At 41.4% G+C, this 13,894-nt stretch overlaps 1 long non-coding RNA gene and 1 pseudogene across 1 annotated transcript in view; both read left to right on the top strand.

Annotated features, from left to right (window-relative positions):
- Positions 1-13,168, top strand: part of LOC120619534 (uncharacterized) — an 82,478-nt gene extending 69,310 nt beyond the window's left edge. The window contains exon 4 of the long non-coding RNA XR_005657531.1: positions 13,079-13,168. This is a non-coding gene — a long non-coding RNA (uncharacterized LOC120619534). The remainder of the gene's footprint in view (positions 1-13,078) is intronic.
- LOC120620031 (uncharacterized) lies at positions 5,515-5,633 on the top strand (annotated as a pseudogene).
- Positions 13,169-13,894: the final 726 nt, after the last annotated feature.

Raw genomic sequence — 13,894 nt, 5'->3', positions numbered from 1 at the left:
CCCCCGCCACCCCTACCCTCTGGTAACCACTAGTTTATTGTCCATGTCTATGAGTCTCTGTTTGTTTGTCTTGTTCGTTTGTTGCTTTTAGGTTTATATCCCACATATAAGTGATATCATGTGGTTTTCAACTTTTTCTGTCTGGCTTATTTTGCTTAGCATGATTATCTCAAGGTCCATCCATGTTGTCGCAAATGGCAGTATTTCATCTCTTCTTATGGCTGAGTAATATTCCATTGTATAAATGTACCACAGTTTATTTATTCAATTGTATATCTTCTTTGTTTAAGTGTCTGTTCAAAACTTTTGCTCATTTTTTTTATTGGGCTTTTTTTTATTATTGCATTCTGAAAGATCTTTATTCTGAATATGTGTTCTTTTTCAGATATATGATTACAAATATATCTGGGGTAAAAGGGGTCCATTTCTCTTAACAATGTCTTTCAAAGAACAGAAGTTTTTAATTTTGACAAAGTCAGGCTTATTATTATTATTTTTTATGGATCATGCTTTTGGTGACTTATCAAAAAAAAAAAATCTTTACTGACCTAAGATTACAGAGGTTTTTCACATATGTTTTCTTTCAGGAATTTTATAGATAGGTTTTATATTTAGGTCTCTGATCTATTTTGAGTTAATTTTTTTATATGATGTGAGATATGGATTGGAGTTCAATTTTTCCCATACGAATATTCAATTGTTCCAGCACCATTTGTTTAAAAGACTATATTCTCTCCACTAAATTGCATTTACACCTTTTTAAAAAATCAGCTGTTCACATGTGCGGATCTATTTATGGATTTTTTATTCTGTTTCATTGACCTATTTGTCTGTATTAATGCCAATATCACACTGTCTTGATTAATGTAGCTTTATGATGAGTCTAGAAATCAGATAGTATTAGTCCTCCAACTTTGTTCTTCTGAAAGATTTTCCTTCTCTCTCATCAGAAAACAAAGCTAGAGTGGGTGTGGAGAGTTCTGGTTCTCGTTCTTGCCTGGTCAATGACTTACAGAATCTCACCACAGGCCCCTTGTTCTGCTTCATCCTCCAATCTCAGGTTAATGCGAGCGAGGCTTCCTCTAGACATATTGAAGTCCTGCTTTGTTCTTTCCCTTTCTTAATGCCCTTCATACTAGTAAATAGTTCATCAGTGTTGTCTTACTTTCCAGATGAGAAAGAGACTCTGTCTTTGTTATTCAACTTTTTAATTCCTGGAACTGAGCACTTACCACATAGAAGATATTTAGTGAATGTGTGAATGAATGAATCGAAGATGTAAGGTATCTACATAAAAAATTATACCTAGGAGATGCTCAAAGTATGGCCAATAGGAGGAAGGAAGGAAGGAAGGAAGGAAGGAAGGAAGGAAGGAAGGAAGGAAGGAAGGAAGGAAGGAAGGAAGAAGGAAGAAGGAAGAAGGGAAGGCAGGCAGGCTTCTGTATTCTGTAGCTTTGGGAGCTCTAAGACTCAAAATAATGATATGGCCACACAGATACCAACCACTGCCCTCTATGTCCTTCATAAACTCCCATTCCAAACAGCACCGAGTCCTAAACTTGGGCGTGCATCCCAACCACTAAGGGAGATTTAAAGACAACTTTCCAGGTTCTACTTCTGGTCTACAATAATCAGGATATGTGAGTTTGGAGCAAACTTGGAAATCTGGATTAAAAAAAAAAAAATCCAGGTCATTCTGATGCAACCCATCCTCGTAGGGCTTTTGAAAACTTCGCATTTACAGTGACCTGGGTGTACACATTCCTTGTGAAGCAATAGCCATATGTGGCTAGTGGCTTTCATATTGGACAGTGTAGAATTCTAGACTTTCCCTCTCCTACAGCTGTACTGTCCAAATACAGTAGACATTAGCTACATATGACTATTTAAATTTAAATCTAAATTAATTAAAATTAAGTAAAGTTAAAAATTCAGTTCTTTAATCACACTAGCCACATTTCAAGTGTTCAATAGCCACATATGGTTAATGGCTGCTATACTGGGCAACATAGACATAAGTATTTTCATCACCCAAGAAAGTTCCATTGGACAGTGTTATTTTCGAGGGAATTACTCCTCTTCTATTCTCAGTCTACATGCTTTGGTGGAATTGGCTCTATCCACAGCTCCATTGGTGACATGTCACCTAGAACTGGCCCTTCATGGTATTGCATGTGACTCAAGTCATAATCAGAACAAATATTGGGACTTTTATTTAAATGAACACCAAAGGCATTCTCTTTCCCACTGATGTGAGCCTGAGTATAGAGCAGTTTAGGCTGGAGCTGTTGGCAGTCATTTTGTTCTGCCACAGAACCAGAGGATGAAGCCAACAGAGAGAAAGCAGAGCTGAAAAATTGTATCTTGATACTTTTTGAATTCTTAGATAGAAGCTGTGCTTAAAGAGAGAGTTTTCAATTCATTGAGCCAAAAAATTCCCTCGCTTTTTTTGTTTAAGCCATTTTTTTCTACTTTCAGCAAAGAATGATTATTAAATACCTAGAGTGACCATTGTAAGTTACTTCTTCTCTAGCCCTCAGTTTCCCCATCTGTAAAGTGAAGAGGCTGAAATAATTTCTTCAATTTGAGCTTGTATTGACAAGTGTTTGTGCTTAGTACAGAATGATGATTTATTATAAATATATAGCTTACATAAACCTAACTATAATATACTCTGAGAAGGGCTTATGATTGATATGGATTGAGTGCTCTTGGGCCACAGAGAATGTGTTTAATTTGGTCCCAGAGAAAACTTCACTGAGGAGGTGACATGGGGACTGGGTCTTGAAAAATGGATGGGATCTTTCCTAGCGGAAAAATCAGAAGAGGGCATTTTAGTTTAAAAAAAATGAGTATGAGCAATACTCCAAATTAAGAAAGCTCATGGTATGTTTGGGAAATAGTAGTTCACTATGCCCAGAGCTTAAAATATGAAAAGGGATGGGCTACAGACTCAGAGAGGTTGATGGGACCTAATTGCCATGGCCTTGAATGCTATGCTAGGAATTCTGGGCTTTCTCTTGCAGGAGAAGTAAAAACGGGGGATATAATGATCAGACTCGCATTTGGAAAGATCACACCTGTGAGGAGGGAAGACAGATTGCTGAGGGGGAGATGCTGGAGGCAGAAAGACCATTTGGGAAATTATTGCAGTCGTGAAGGTGAAAAATGATAAGGCTAACCCATACGCTCAAGAGTAACTTGCAAAGTATTATGTGCTGGGTATACTGAACTGGTAGGTGCTCAAAAAACACTTGTGGAATAAACATTGCTGAGTGCTGGGGAACATACTGGAAGGATGGACTGATTGATCATCCGAAGGTTATGAGTCAGGTGATGTTCAAGTGAAAGAGAGTAAAGAAGGGAGTTGGTAGAGATGTCAAACCCGTACAGAGGTCAAATTATGACACTAGAGACCTTTGCAAGAGTGATCTTGATGGAGAGAGGCAGGGTTGGAAACTGAATTGCAGTGCCTCGAATAGTGAAAAGAAGTGAATATGTAATTGCTTCTCAAAGGAGATCAGGAGCTGAGAAAAGTTGAGAGCGGTGGCTGGGAGTGGGGAACGTGCGAGAATGAAACTGTTGGCTGTCTTCGAGTTCCGTCGCCTCATTTCTTGCTCCCTCACAGAACCCCAGTTTTGTTAAGGTTTCCACCCTACCATGATGAAACCCTTTGACTCAGAGTCCCAGGGATGGACACTGATTAATCTAAACCAAGCGCGGTAATCCCATTCCTCTTTGTCATTGATGGGCACAAGAATATAAGCGTAAGTCCATCAGTGCAGGGCATTCCTTTGGCAATGGTTATTTGTTATCCAGGGATGGGCACTTGACTTTATGGCCCAATTGAACTGATCAAGGTGTGGCCATGGCTGCTAGTGGCAACCATATAACTACCATGAGAGAAATCATTCTGAAGACAGGAAAACCAAACTCTAATTATAACGGCACCTGGAGACTGCCCTATGTCCAGGCTTCTCATTAATGTGAGACAGTAAATTTAATGATTGTTTAAACCATTTTAGTTAGGTTTTCTATTACATGCAGTTGAAAGCATCATTGATGGATTTTATTTTAAGGGTGGAAGATAGTGCAGGGTTAAGAGAGGAAGTTCAAAGAAGAGAAATAAATTAGAAGAGAAAGAAACAAGACAGAAAGGAGTGAATTGATGGATCAAATTCCCAGGAGAAGTAGGAATAATTGTGTTCAAGACCATTGGTGAAAGAGTTGGCTTGGAAAGAAATAAGCAAACTTCTTCCTCATGTACAGAAGGGAAAGAAGTATAAGAATAGTAGTAAATTTGGAGGTGAAGGCAAATTGACAGAGTGATCTCTAAGGATCCTTGGAACTCTCTTGCCTGCAACTACTTCCCCTCTAGTCAAAGAGGTGAGTGCCATCACATGTTAAAATAAGACACACTGGGTGGTACAAGCAGAGAAGTCTCACTTCCCGCTTGAGTAATCAGAAGCATCTCCATAGAGAAAAAGGAATCTGAGTCAGCCAGGATGGATTTAGTTGAGGTAGAGAGTAAAGAAGTAGAGTGTAGGCACCATATTTCCATTTCTGTTACCTCATTTAAATGCCGCAGCCCTAAGAAATGTATTGAAAGAACAGGGAGAGACCAGTTTGGCTGCATTAGGGAATGAAGATGGGGAGAGTCAGGTTGGGATCAGATTCTAGAGGGCCTTACAAGTTCAGAAGGTTCTTCTGAACTTATTGAGCCTATTTTTCTATGTGTGTTGTAACTCGGTCGTCCCATCCCTTTTCTATTGCAGCTTCTATGAAGTTTATGTTTGTTTGGGCCCAGTACAGAAATATAATTTGACCTTTCCTTAAATCAACACATCATTGACATATTAAATTAGTCACTATTCTTTCTTCATCACTCTGAGACAGAATGTAGAGTTCCTCACTATCCAAACCTACCCAGTTCCCAAATCCATAGAGTGAGATTTTACCTGGTAAGGGGTGCTGAATTATCCAAAGCTAATTGGTTCCTGTGTTTTGGATAACAAATACCAAGAGTTCTGATCGTAAGGGATATTAACTCTATTTAAAATTTTGTTTTGGATTTTATTTAATTCCTGAGTTCAAATAGCAAGTATTTCAATATCAAAGAATACCTGTAATACTATTTGACACCAAAATGATTGTTTCACTGGAATAAGAAATCCCAATGCTGAGCCCAAATCATCTGTCAGATGTCAGATATCCTGCACTGGAGAGCCACCGTTCTCTTTTGAATGGACTTCCTGCCGTGCAACTCGGAGCCACAGGTCTGTGATGACAAGAAGAAAAAGGAGCACCTGGGGGCATTGTGGGTATTCCTTGTTACTTGGAGTTAGGGGCAGTGAAAATCCCATTGGCTTAGGGGTTAGGAGACCTGGTTCTAGAAGTCCCAGATAAGTCACTTTACCTTGTTGGATATGGATAACCTGGCATAGGGGCCAACAACCGAAGGGTGCTCAAGTAATGCTGGCAAAACCTCACTGATCTTTAAAATCATACCTGATGGTCTATGGCCATGCCACCCTGAACTTGCCTGATCTTGTCTGATCTCAGAAGCTAAGCAAGGTTGGGCCCGGTTAGTACTTGGATGGGAGACCACTTAGGAAGACCAGGTGCTATAGGCATAAAAAACAAACAAACCATACCTGATCTAGAAAATCATATGGTTGGTAGAACCATATATGTGAAAATAGGGTTAGAATTAAAAGTCACTTTAGAATCTCAAGGTATTATCATAGTCATAGCAGGAAAAGAAGGAAGGACTTTTACTGGGGTCTGCTGTGGACCTGGCACCTCACTAGATAGATATTTTCGCATAGCCTCTCTCTGAATTCTTATAGCAGTTTGAATTCCAACTCAGGAATATTATTCCCACTTTTATAGGTAGGTTCACTGGGTCTCAGAGAGGTAAAATAACTCCCCCCATTCTCATACTCTGCGAGAGACAGAGCTGGCATGAGTCCTTCTGCCTTAGGAAAAGCAGCTATTTCTAAGAGCCTGGCCTCAGGAGGGAGAAGATGTAGGTAGCAGGGAGAGCTAACACCCAGGAGGGGCCGCCGAGAATTCTGAAGCTAGGGAGGCTAAGAAGAAGCTGGATAGGCCCCAGAAAAGCATGGAGACTAGTTAGAATTACCTGAGATGGGCACGAACACTGCACTTGTTCCCAAATACAATTTCTCCAAGCCATCTTATCCTCTCCTCAGGCCAAGGCTGGACTGGGCTGGACTGGGCTGGACCGGGCGGGCCGCGGGCTCCCTGCCTCCCTCACCTCTGGATTCACCCCACACCTTGGTGCTTATGATGCCTCCTCTTGCTTTTACTTCTGCCGAGTTCTGCCATTTAAACTCCCCTAATTTAATAGGTTTGTCTCATTATTTTGATTAATCATATTAACTCATGTTAATTAAGAGAGAGATTTAAGCAATGACAGAGGTTAATGGAATCAGCCTGTGTTCTTCTCTGGCTTTTGTTGGGGGCCCTGACAGGTATGAGGGAAGAAGAGGGAAAAATGGGACATGGAACGTCAGCAGGGCCAAGCCTGGGACAAGCCAGGGAGTCTCAAAGAGAGGAGAAAGATATCGAGGAAACGATCAGTTACCAATCAGAGTTTCCTGCTAATTGAATGTCTGATTTTATTAATGATGGAATTTATAAAGGTCCTTAAGAAAAGAAAAGAATTTAGTCAGTTCAGCAGTTAACTGTGAAAATTAATGCAGAGGATATAAGTTAAAATGGCCATTTTATTTGTCTTCCTTTCTTCCCCCTAGTGTAAGCGATGAAATTGGGCACATCGCCTCAAAGGTCTTTTCCATTTCTGGGCTCCTTAGTTGGCGCCGAAGAAGCAGATGGATGGGCCCAGTGCCTCAACTTGGTGCTGTTAGGGACAATAAATGCATCTACTTTATTCTAGACTCTGTGCTAAGCAACTTAAATGCACCTTTCCATTTATTCCTTGTAACAGCGCTGTGAAGTCCCCTTTTATAGAGGAGAAAGCTGAGGCTCAGAGATGTTCAGTCACTTGCCCAACGTTTCACAGCTTGAGAGTCATGGATTTAGGATTCTGGCCAGGCCCCTGACTCCCATGCCAGTCAGGTTCAGAGGAGCATGAGCCGTTTTCCTCACAATTTAATGGTACAGCTACAGGGAGGAAGCTTTGGGATCAGGGGTCACCTCTGTCTGATCACCATGACTTTAGTTCTAGGGAGGAGCTGTGACATCCTGACACTGGCCCCACTGGAAAGGATCTTCACGAGGAGAAAATGGGAGAGAGTAGAGGCAGAGGTAGGGTGCACAGTTCTCGGCTGAGAGAGGTTTCCCAAGAGAGCTTCGTCTCAGCGGACAAGTGATTCTCTTCTCATCTTCCAAAATGTCGCAGGGCTGAGAAGACCTAGTATTATGGGTTGAAGTGTGTCCCCCAGAAAGTTAGGTTGAAGTTTTAACCCCTGGAACCTGTGAATATGACCTCATTCGGAGGCTGGGTCTTTGTGGATGTAATTAAGTTGAGGTCGTACTGAATTAGGGTGAGCCCTAATCCAATATGACCAATGTCTTTATAAGAAGAGGAAAAGCACAGATACATGGGGAAGAAGGCCACGCGAAGCCGGAGGCAGAGGTTGCAGGGTTGCTGCCACAGGCCAAGGAATGCCTGGAGTTACAAAAAGCTGGAAGGGACAAGGAAGGATCCTCCCCTAGAGGTTTCAGAGGCAGCATGGCCCTGCCGACCCCTTGATTTTGGACTTCTCGACTCCAGAGCTGTGAGAATCAATTTCTGATGTTCTAAGCCACTTGGTTCGTTGTAGTTTGGTATGGCGGCCCTGGGAAACTAATATACCTGCAAAAGTTTGACTGGGTCTGAACTTCTTTGACTTGCTGGCTGATGCTTCTTCAGCTTAATACTTTGATTCCCGTTAAAATACAGAAATTTTTTTTTAGGCTGCCATCTGCCCTCTACAGATAACTGGAAGGAGAGTGTGATGTGTCGCACTTCTTGGGGTCACACAGGGCAAATCCATCTGATGTTGAGTATAACCTTGATTCAAGCTTGCGTGGGGCAGCCCTCACCACAACTGCTGGAACAGCTGGTTCACAAACCTGAGTTTTTCCTGGGCCAGTAAGTCCAGGGTACCTGTCCCGTGAGCTTTTCTCTCAGACTCTTGGGATGTAAACAAGCTCTTCATGGCTTATAAACTAATTCTTGCTAGGGTGTCAGTGGCTCCCTGAGTTTCTTATTATATATAAGAAGCTGCAGATTCTGGTGTAGGGATTTCAGTCCTTCCCCACAACATGAATAACCTCCTGACTTCCTAAAGCTGTCCTAACTCAGCCCTGCGTTTTCTCCAGCTCCGTCTTTTGAAGGATTAGAAGTGAGAGACGGGCAACATGACAGAAATCCCTGTAGTTTTCATGAGGATCTGTGAAAACCTAGCTGGAGGATGTAATGCAGACATGTCTCCAGATTCTTCAGGGCCTGGACTACTTTAGTTAGCAAGAGATTGCATGGCTCATCTTTAACCAGATCTCCAGTCACCGCTAAAGGAGCTTAAAAGGAGAGATGGGAAGAAAGGCACCATTCCTATGAAGTGTCACGTTATCATCTGTGCTAGAAGCAGAAGTGTAGGTACTATCATTTCATAGTCCTTGCTGCTTTCGGGGACCAATCTATCTGGAAGACCCTCCTGGATCACTGGTAGCCTCCAAGACAGTATTTGAGAATTATTGCTCTATATGGTATATTCTGGGGCCCAGATCCAGGGTCTTCCTTCCATCACAATGCCTGATCCCAAGTAAAGGCTTAGAAAATGCATATCGAATGATTTTCTACATCTCTCCCAAAGGTCCCACCCTTGTGTAATTTTTTTACTGTGTTCTAAAAATTTTCCCCAAATCATAGCCTTTTATAGATTGTATGAAAATTTCTTCACAGTGTGGGGTAGGGGGTGGGAGGTTAGTGGGGAACTAGCATCAATGCATGGGGAAGAGCACGTGAACAGATAGGGCAGAGGAAAGGAGCCGATGAGGTTTTCAGTGACTTCAGTAGTGCCCGCTAGCTAAGTTAAGATCGTGGCTTAGGTGCTGCCGTCGGGTTTAATGGGTAGAAGTTAGAGCGAAGAGGAGAGCTGAAAGCGGTCCTGTTGTCGTTGCTCATGATGCTCTTCACTTTTCCTTCCCAGCACTTGGTTGGTACTTGTAGCAGGATGCTGTTCTCTGTCTCTTTCCCTCTTCATCTCTGCCCATCCTCACCTGCCAGGATTCACAAGAGAAACCCCTTTCCATCGTACAGCTGCTTCACACTGAGGACTCTAAAGGGTGAATTGATTTCCTTCTGTGAGGATCCGCTTTCGTCTCCCAGGATGGAGCCGGGAAGTCTGGTGGGAAGCGATGAGTTGGGGTGGGTAAGAGAAGAGACCTAAGACACACGCCAGAAAGAAGAGACTCCCAGAAGACCTTCTAGGGCGGAATTTGTATGGGAGGAAAGACACGCTAATGGAGAAAGTGAAGAAATGTTTGGCAGCATCTTCTGGGTCCCATTTGTGTTTGGGGTTGGCTAAATCAGTAGTTCTTGGCCCTGACTATACATTAAATTCACCTGGATGGCTTTCGTGAAACACTGATGCCCCCAGGCATTCTGATTTATTGGTCTGAGATGGAGCCTGACCGTCAATAGTTTATAAAGCACCCTAGGTGATGCTAAGTGAAGCCACTGCGGAGAACCACTCCACTAAAGAGCAATGTGGTTTCCTTTTGGTCACTGTGGGTTCTGAAAATCAGCCACGGCTGAACCCTAGTGGCAAAACATGGGTTCATGTGTGAAGCAGAGTGACTTGCACATCAAGCATGGGTGGAAAGAAGGCATCTTTATGGCTGGTCCTCCCTGAAGAACTTGATACTCTTAGGTTTACATTCTTGTCAAGAGCTTAGCATGAGGGGACCTCGGTTGAAGTCAGCTTTTTCATTTGTCAGCTGTGTAGCCCGGTCAAGTCACTTAATCTCTCTAAGCCTTATTTTCAGCATCAAATGAAGAATCATCACAATTATCTAGCCAAATAGGCGAGAGTGTGCGTAGATCCCGGAATCGGGTTGTTCTGCCACTTAGAAGCACATAACCAGGCAAGTCCCTTAGCCACTCTGAGACTAGACTTTCTCCTCTGTAAAATGGGGATAATAAAACCCAAAGGGCTGTTGTGAGGATTAAGTAGATTACTGCATGTAGGGCACTTAGAATAATAACTGGCACGTAGCAACTGTTAGCCAGTCAGTCATAATTCCCCTAATTCCTGCTAGAATTGCCTGGGTACATCTCCCTCCCTCTGTGTCCCAACATGCTCAGATAAAGAGCGTTTCTTTTCTCTGGGCTCCAATGTTTTATGTGCCCAATTGTTCAAATAGGCAATAAATATATATTTACAAACAAAAATTTATGGTTAAGGAAATATTTGCTCAGTTGGCCTTGGAAGATCACATATACTCATAATATTGGCCTTTTTGCCTTGACAGTGAAGTGGTAGATTAACAGCCTGCCAGCTGAGGCATGGGCGCTGCCAGTCCTGGAGGTGTTTTATAGATCCCCCTTCACTCCCCAGCAAACGCGCCTTTTCATTTCCTCTTTTATGTAAGTGATGTCGGAGAGGGTTCCAGTGGAGAAGATTAGCAGGAATTACCTAAAAGATACCAGGGAGGCTGCTAGGGGTGGGGTGGTGTGGGGGGCTCTGATGAGCCCCATATTATTAAAGATAGGTACACGAGCGACAGAGAAGGGCATGGTCATAGGATCGAGTGCATTTGTCTGTCCTGCAAACTCCCTCCATTCTTCTGGTAACAGCACCTTATTTTCCTCTGGGAAACCGCCCCTCCCCGCCCCAGCTCCAGTGGAAGGAGAGGGGAATGAATCACAATTACTAACCAGCACATCTCATCTTGCCGTGTGACCACAGCGACTGTCTCAGGGATGGGCATGTGACATAAGTTCATCCAAGAGACTGGGTTTTGTTTGTTTGGTTAGATTTGGCTTGTAGAAACCTCTTTTTTATTTTTCATTTTTATATATTTTTTAAAAAGAACCTCTCGTATTCTGAATGTTATGTTCAATAGTCCTCACAGCAATTTTGTCATACACGATTATCCCCATTATATAGATTATTGAGGTGAGGTTTTTGTGCTTTGGAGGGTAGCTTCTATATAAATAGTTATTTAGGATTTTAACCATTGATGTGCAATAAACTAAAATTATACAGTAAAACCCCCAATTCCTTCATAGGCTTTTTCCTCCATTGTTTTTACTATGATAAAAATAACACATAACATAAAATCGACTCTTAACCATTTTATAAAATGCACAGTTCATTAGTATTAAGTAGACTGACATTGTTGGAAATCAGATCTCCAGACTTTTTTATTGTGTGAATCTGAAACTCTGCACTCATTGAATAACTTCCCTTTCCCACATCCCCCTAGCCCCTGGTAACCACCATTCTACTATCTGTTTCCATGAGTTTGACTGCTCTAGGTACATTGTATAAGAGGAATCATACAATTTTTGCCTTTTTTCGTGACTGGCTTATTTCACGTCACATAATGTCCTTAAGGTTCATCCATATCGTAGCATGTGACAGGATTTCTCCCTTGGCTTGTAAGATCAGCTTACACATCTTATAATTCTGTTTATGTCAGTTGATAAATCTTATTATTCTTATTTTAATAATCATTTAAAGGATCCCTTGAATTCCGTTTTGCCCCATTTTAAAACCTAGTTCATTAAATACTTTCCAGTATTTTACACTGCATTTGTAAATGTAATATATTTTATTTCTTTCTTAAATACTTCCATTTCCTAACTTAACAGTAAAACTTTCCCAAGGACTCAAATAATTCTTTAAAAATCTATGAAATTAAACTAATAAAATGAGTATGTTTCTCTTAAATGTTCCCAATACTGTACAATATGAAATCTCAGGTCTTAAATCAGTTATGTAATTATATGTTTTAAATTGGACTAGAAAGTTGTTATTCTAAAGGCCAAAATTCCTTAAACTTTGCAAGTGTATAGGATATCAAATATTATATTAAAATATAATTTGATTTTCTTAAACATTTATCTACTAAATTATCAATTTTCCCAGAGTCTAACAATGTATGTCCAATGGAAAGTAATGACATCCAGTTAGCTGAGGTTACTGATTGAGATTTCTCCAGGATTCTACTTGGATCCCAGTCCATGCCCTTTTCCGGGTATACTAAATCTTATTTATGTTGCTATAATGTTGATGCCCCACAATTCAAAAGGGGGTGGTGGTGAAGTCTGGTACTCACATATCCATGTTACATGCATTCTAGAAAGCCAGCAACTTTCAATTAGGTGTTACAGGATTAGATCTTCCTTTCTTTTTTTCTCAAGTTTTGTATGTCTTATTTTCTAGGCAAGAACTTAATGAAATTCCACATTCTTTTTATATCCTTCCTACCTCTTTAATGTACACATAACTGTTATGTATATTAATATAATATTGGATTTAATATTGGGTATTTGGATATTTCACTTGGGTTTCTCTGCCTTGTGCAGTTACATTATGTCAGGTCATTGTATTGACACAGAACAAGAAACTAAGGCACAGAAAGCTTAAATGAATTCCTCTACATCTCACTAAGAATCAGGGACATGCCCAGGATTGGGTCTGTGGACTAAGATGCTGGTGGTCTCTCTGCTACCACATTACAAATGATGTAAGTTAAGCATTCACAAGTTAGGCTAGAAAGTGTATATATACCTCCTTTTAAAAATAATGACACTATCAGTCAATAATCAACCAGCATTTGTTGAGCTTGTACTATGAGCCAAGCTTATAGCCTGGGAGAAATCCATGCTGGCTGTTGGCAAAGAGTAATGAAGGGGACTCTGGGAAGTCATAGTGAGGTGACTTAACCCACTCTGAGGGATGAAAGGGGCTTCCTAGAGTGGACTCAAGGGAAGTGAAAATTCACTAGGCCAAAGTGTGGGAGTCGCAGCATCCTGGGAATAGGGGTGGGGGGAGGTCTGTGGAAGCTTTGTTCTCAGTGACACTTTTTTACTTTTTAGGTAATATGTTGATATGACAGTTAATATAAAGAAACGTTAGAAGAAAGGGTGTGAAAACCAGAGACACAGAGAGAAGCTCGTCAAATGATGAGTCCTTTCTAATGTGCTTATTCCCCTGCCGAAGACTGGCCGGGCCCTGCTCCCGCTTCTTCACTCCACCTTCAGACTGACCTTCCCAGATGTTAAAATGCTGAAACCCATCTCCTGCCTCTGGTTGACAGGCGCAGCCAGACTGCCCTACAGAGGAGAAGCAAAATATCATTTCTGCCCCACTTCCTTTCTTTCTCCTTCCTGTCTCTTGGGCATCTCCTTTCTGGAGCTTCTACTAAGTATACTACATTGAGGGCTGGGTTAAAATGATGAGCAAAAACGAAATTAATCTTTGTCCACCAGGAGCCTATGGCCAGGCCTTGATGAGGTGATTATTCAAACTCCCCTACAAAGATTTCAGTATGGGGGGCGTGGGGGCGGGGAGGGGTTGTTTGTTGTTTTATTGTATACTCTCCTAGCGAACTTAAATATACATAAAACTTGTACTTATGTCCTGCATCAAATATGAATCTTTGACCTAAAATATTCCTTAAGAAGTTTCTTCTTATAAAGTTCCCATGTATTTTACCTTTGGGTTTTAAGGCCTCATTCGTCAGACAGATAAACACACACACACACACAAGAGCATGCATGTGTATTAAAAAGGCCTCTGCATGGAAAATAAATGAGGAAGAAATGTCAAGAGACCCTTATCAATTGGGGTATCTGAGTATCTATAGAGAGAATCCCAACTACTGACTGCAAACAGATAAGGGGAGAGAGAAG

The sequence above is a fragment of the Pteropus medius genome, unplaced genomic scaffold, assembly GCF_902729225.1.
Source record: "Pteropus medius unplaced genomic scaffold, Ma_sr-lr_union100, whole genome shotgun sequence".
In the NCBI taxonomy this organism is placed as follows: Eukaryota; Metazoa; Chordata; class Mammalia; order Chiroptera; family Pteropodidae; genus Pteropus; species Pteropus medius.
This window is presented reverse-complemented; position numbering and strand designations above follow the sequence as displayed.